This window comes from Equus quagga, chromosome 13 (assembly GCF_021613505.1).
Source record: "Equus quagga isolate Etosha38 chromosome 13, UCLA_HA_Equagga_1.0, whole genome shotgun sequence".
Classification (NCBI taxonomy): Eukaryota; Metazoa; Chordata; class Mammalia; order Perissodactyla; family Equidae; genus Equus; species Equus quagga.
Window position 1 is genome coordinate 103,278,436 of NC_060279.1, and position 6,000 is coordinate 103,284,435.

The window sequence follows — 6,000 nt, forward strand, 5'->3', positions numbered from 1 at the left end:
TCCTTTTTTGCAAAATGGGACAATAGACTATACTCTGCTTGTGGCCGAAAGGATTTGCAAGTCAGGAGGAGCGTGAAAGCTCTGAGTCACACTCAGATCAGCCGCCTCAAGGCGTGGGTGTTGGACATCCTGCCTAGTACTGGCCTCTGAAATATTGTGAGCCCAAGGTTTCTCGAAGTCAGTTCAAGACACAGCTGGGTCCCTGACGTGCTGGCCAGAGCACGGCCCCGATGGGAGCCCTTCCCTGGGAACACAGCTGCCCTCCCCAGCTGCCTCTGCTGCGGCCCTGGTGTGGGATGGAGGCCTAGCCTCCCCATTGGAACAGGGAGGGGAGTGCAGCCCAGGCTCCTAGGCTCCTTCCAGGCCCGATTTTTGATTCCATGATTCCTTGAAATTCCTTGGCTGGAAAGGAGGCCAGAGGCTTCCCTTGGCCCCCTGGGTCCTTGTTGAATAAATGTCCCTTCTTGCCCTTTTCCCCATGACCATTTTCCTTCTCTGTCGCCACTTGGGTTTCTGAGGAGCTGGAGGAACCCATCACTTTGTTAATTTGGTGTTTAGTCATCTGAAATTTCCTGAGGTCAGCGTGCCTGTCTGAGGGTCCCCTGGCGTAGCTGCTGGGTGTTCCAGGCACCTCCATATCCCATGTACCTGTTATAATTTCTGGAATTCCACCGCCATCCCTCAGACAGAATAGTTCCTCTTTAAAGAGCAGGTTTCCGGGGCAGGCTAAGGTGACGCCAGTGTCCGAGAGTTGGAAGACAGACACGGCTTCTGCGAAGCATAGAAACAGACTGTGGCTGACTCAGGCAGGAAGGGAAGGACTTCTTGAAAAGACCCTGGGGATCTCACAGAGAGAAGGGGATCTGAGCATCCAGGAAGAGGAGGGCAGCAGGCAAGCAGAGGGTGAGAGGACCCGCCGGGTATCCAGGAGGGGATGCGCTCCCCCAGTCTAAGCTGAGCAGGTCTGCAGAAGGGCCTTTGTTGACCCCAGGGCCCAGGAAGGAGCAGGCCCAACTCCAAGTCCAGCCCATCCATGCAAAGTGGGCTCAGAGCCAGCCTAGTTTCTCTGTTGAGGTCTTGCCAAGCTCGAGTTCATTATGGTGCTTCTTAATTAAAAAAAAATCAGCAATTGGGCTGCTCTGCTGCTGGTCACCCCTTCAGTTCCCATGAATCCTTGAGACCCATTGCCCTCCAGGGGCCTGCCCTTGGTGGGAAGAGAACGCTCTTTAAGGTGGGGGATTGACTGCAGGAGGGTGTCCAAGAGACCGTGAGCATAAACGGTAGAGATTTTTCTTTTTACTTTGGGGTAAAGAGTTTAAAATCCTGGAAGATTGGTCTGTCACAATTCAGTAAATGCTATCTAATTTGGATGAAACCGATCCAGCATTCGTGTCATGCAAGGCCGAGCTGAAGTTTGCTTTCTGACTGTCAGTCAAAGAAGGCAGGACTAGGCTTGTAGGGGGAGCGTCTCCCTCCCTGTGCAGCCCATGGGCTTTGACCTCTCCTGCCTCTGTAGCGTTTCTGTGCATCTATCTGCAGCCGGATCCGAACAAGCTCATTCCAATCGGTCCTGTCTGTCCGATCAAGTTCGCTTGGCTGACCCTCTTTTTTGGTTAAATGTTGTTAGTCATTAACTGAGGTGACTATTAAAATGAGGAAGTTACTGGATGACATCAATAACTGGTACTTCTTTTCGAACGCTCCCTAATTGGGGGAGATCGCTGGTGCTCTAGGACTCCCTCTGGCTTAGCCCAGATCTGCAAGATTCAGCCTCCTGTCAGGTGCCTGCCACTCGCTCCCCAGAGCAGCAGGTCACTCAGCTTCATGGGGTGCCACGTGGGGTCTGAGGCGGGCAGCGGACGCTCTGAGGGCAGGACCTCCCCTCCAGCATCGGTAGCCCAGAGCGCCCTTTCAAGTCTCCTCCGCCCTGACCGAGGGTTCAAATCAGCCTGGCTCTTTCCATCATGTGGTGGGAAAGTAGGGCTTAAGTATCGTAAGTTCCTGAGATAGCTGCAAGCACTTTTATAAATGCAAACTTGAATGCTCTTGTATATTTAGTACTTAGTATTAAGACTCAAGTTTGGAGATTTTGAAAGGAGAGAAAGGATTGCTTTGGAACTGAACAAAATATTTACATAGGAACACTCCAGAAATATTTGTCAGATGCCACTGGGAGCATGCCATCGGGTAAGGATGTACCCCCGGACTTTCCCGACTGGGGAGGTTTATAAGCAGATGAGCTTAGAAATTGATGCCAAGAGGACACATATGTGGCAATTTCATAGCCAGGCTGGAAGGACCACCTTCTGGAGGAGCCACAGGTCTGCGCCCTCAGAGCTAGAGGGCAAAGGGGTCACCAGGATCGGTAGTGATGGTTGCTTGTCCAAGGACAGACACTCTAAAAATCTCCCAAAGGCAGTCAGTTAGCCTCAAGGTTTCCTCAGCCCCTTTCAGCATAGGCAAGTCGTGCCATAAACCACGTGGGCGGCCACAGTGGCAATGGGGACCTAGCGGCAGGTACTGCCTTCTTCTCCAGGTGGTCCTGAGTACGCGGCATTTTCACGCTGTGCCAGGAGCCCACACAACACCTGGCGAGATGACTCTCTCCTCCAAGCCTGAAAACAAAAGCCTGGTGGATGACGCATCCAAGGAGACGCGATCAGAAGGAGCCATCAGTCAGGCAGCCTGTCCCTCAGAGGGACATCCACGGGTAGCAGATCAGGAATGCCCGTTCCCCAGTCCAGCACCCAAGCAATGCCCCTGACCCGCAGCCTCGCTGCCCACTGCTCTCTTCCCTGAGCTGGGGAGATGCCCCAACAGGAAATGCCGAAGCGAGCCTTGCAGAGAAGCACCCGAACCCTCATCCTGCAGGCATCCTGTGAAGGAGAAACTGGAAAAGCCTGAGAGGGTTTGGTTCCACAGACCCTCCACAGGTTTTCCAAACTGGAAGCAGGTCATGCTAAAACTTCCTGTCACCCCCCAGCACGTCACTGAGCGCCAGCCAGACACCTGGGAAACTCCCCTCCCAGCCTTGCTAAGCCCTCCCCCAGTGCCGAGAAGGCAGCAAGGTCAGCAGGCTTTGGAAGCAGACGACACAACCTGCAAAAGGTTTGTGGGGGGAGGGACATCTCCAGCTTCCCAGGATTCCTGGGTGCAGGAGGGTTCTGCAGGGAAACCCTGGGATACCTGGAAAAATTAAGCCCTGTCACTGAAAATAGAAGGCAGTTACAGCAGAAACTGACATAAGCAACTGCAGCTTCATTGCTGAGCTCTCCCAGAGCCCAGGAAACTTCATCTTGCAGGCAGAGCCTGAGATGCTCTGGAGTTCAGAGCACTGCCCAGTGGCGTCCTGGCGGTAGCTATGGAAACAGTGAGCCGTCGCCTCCCTGTTGGCTTTCGCGCTGGAGACATCTTGCTGTCAATAGTGTTTAAAGTTAGCTTTAGAAAAACAAGACAACCCAAATGTCCTCTTTTGATGCCACACAAAGGGCCCTGTGGCATGGTGGCAGCCCTTCAGGTCCCAGCATGAGCCTGTCACACTCTGTCCTCCATCCCTGTCCTCAGACAGAGCTTCCTGTCTGCTTGCTCTTAGCAGTGATGTCTCGGACTCAAATGAGTCCACTCTTTGAGACTGTTCCAGCCTTGGTGCCTTGTCCCAAGATTCGGCGGGCAGGGCATGGGCCCAGCTCAGCCCTGGTTAGAGCTGTGCTGAGATGACGCTCCAGCTGGAGGCAGGCTCGAGGGTGGAGCCCAGCCCCTTCTACAGGTGTCTGGGCCACCTGCCTTTGGACATAGACTCCTGGCCAGCCTGTGTTGAGGGACTGCTAGCGACAGGATGAGGGGAGGCAGGGGGGAGAGCAGCTCACAGTCAAGAAGGAAGACAGACAGACAGACTGGAATGCAGACAGATTACAATGGAGGCGTGAGAGATGTGGCTGAGTCGTCTTCTCTGAGGGATCAGGGAGAGCTTAATGGAAGAGGTGGCGTCTGACCTGACCTCTTCTCACCTGGCCTGTCCTCACTCATCAGACTCACAGCTGCAAAGAACCAGGTGGACAATAATTCAATATATATTTTGTTAAACACCAAGGATTCTCTGTCACCTACAAATAAAGGACTCTCACTTCCGTTCCCAGAAAAAGGGTAGACTCTACAATTACAAGGTAGGATTGCTGAACTCTGGAAAACAAGCCTAGCTTATGGGAAAGACCAGGTCTAAGGGAAACAGCTAATCGACCAGGGCATTTTGAGGGGGTAAAGAGGGTGCAGACAGGAGAGACAAGCATTCCTTTTGGGTAGAGTAAAAAGATGTCTCACCAAAGGCTGTTGAAAATATTAGGCTAACTTCATTCCATTTTTGAAAATCGTAAGCAGGTTTTACTACATAAGAGATGTTTGAAACGGGCAAGGCTACTGGAACACGGCTTGGTGTCTGTCTTGGGTTGTGTTCCCCCAAAAGCAGAGCTGAGACAAGCATTCAGGGTCACGTGGTTTATTTGACAATGACCTCAGGAAGCACAAGGCAGGCCAACAAGCTTTGGAGATCCCAGAGAAACTCTAGAGAGAGAAGAGACGTGCGGGAGCTTAAGGTTGGAACTGTCTCCTGGGTTGAACTCAGATGGGCTGAGGGGATCAACAGGGTCTGCTACAATGTCATAATCAGCACAAGACACTCAGTTTCTCTCCTCTGGTTTGGTTGTCACATGGTACGCCCCAAGGGTGTCAAAGCGTCCATGTTAAAAGTTCTCCCTGGGCTATTTCTGAGAAGATGGCGTCTACACTAGGGGCGCAATTGAATGTCCTTGAACCCCCTAATAAAAATAGACAGAACGACTCGATGGCAAGACCAAAAACCTGTGGGAAACATTCACAATAGAACTAGTGGGCAAGGTATCCCCCAAAACATCCAAAAGCTAGCCAAGGGAAAAACCAGGGTGCTTGTCATTCCTGAGAACAGGAGTGCCCCAAAATAGCCAATAAGTATTCACTGGAAAGCACAGCCATCCTGTTTTGAACAGTAGCTGAAACTGGGAGGCATGTAGTGCACAGATAGTGTGTAAGTGCAAAGAGCATCAGGTAAGAAGATTTAAAGGCGGGGGGAGTCGCCCAGCCCCCTGGAACTCATAAAACTGACCAGCCAGGTCTTTCTTCCAGGACAGGGCCCCACACTGAGGAGACACTGCTGAAAGAGGACTCAGAATGGAACACAGCAGGAACACTGGAGAGGAAGGAAGCAGAAGATCCAGATAAAAGTGGAGACATTTTTATAAGAGCCAGAATCTCCAAAAACAAACTGCCATGTCTCTTAACTGCATGAAATGAAACAGGGAGATTTGTGAAGTTAGAACAGCTATCTTGAACTAACCTCCTCCTAAAAGTTCGGGAAAATTAATTTCACCTTTACAAGAATGAGCAACAGAAAAGGATCAAGGTCATATCTCACACAAAGTTGTTTTAAGAAAAAAGAGGATAGGAAGTAGACACCCATCTCCAGACGATTAAAAGAACACCAGAAAGATATGTCCACCAGACAAATAAAAAGTCATAACCTACTGTTCCAAAAAGAAACTAAAAGAAATAAAGAAAATGATATGACAAACAACATAAACCAGAAATAGAGACACTCAGAAATGAAATGACAAACTCAGGGAAGATTAGGTTTAAAAGAAAAAAAATTCAGAAATTAAGACTAAGCTAGACAGAATACAAGAATAAACACGACAGATAATGCCTTGGAAGAAACAGAAGATGGAAAAAATGGAAATTTTTAGAAATCAGAAAGAAATGAACATGGTACAAAGATTCAAGAGAAAGTGACAAATCTCAAAGCTGGGTAATGACGATCCAACATACAGAGAACAGGAGAATATGAAGAAATAACAAAAGCAGAGAACAGGACAAATTTTAAAAGCTATAATTTAAGAAAATCTTTCAGAAATAAGAAAAGATTGGAAACACGTATTGAAAGGTCACACCATGTTCCTGAGAATATTGACCCAG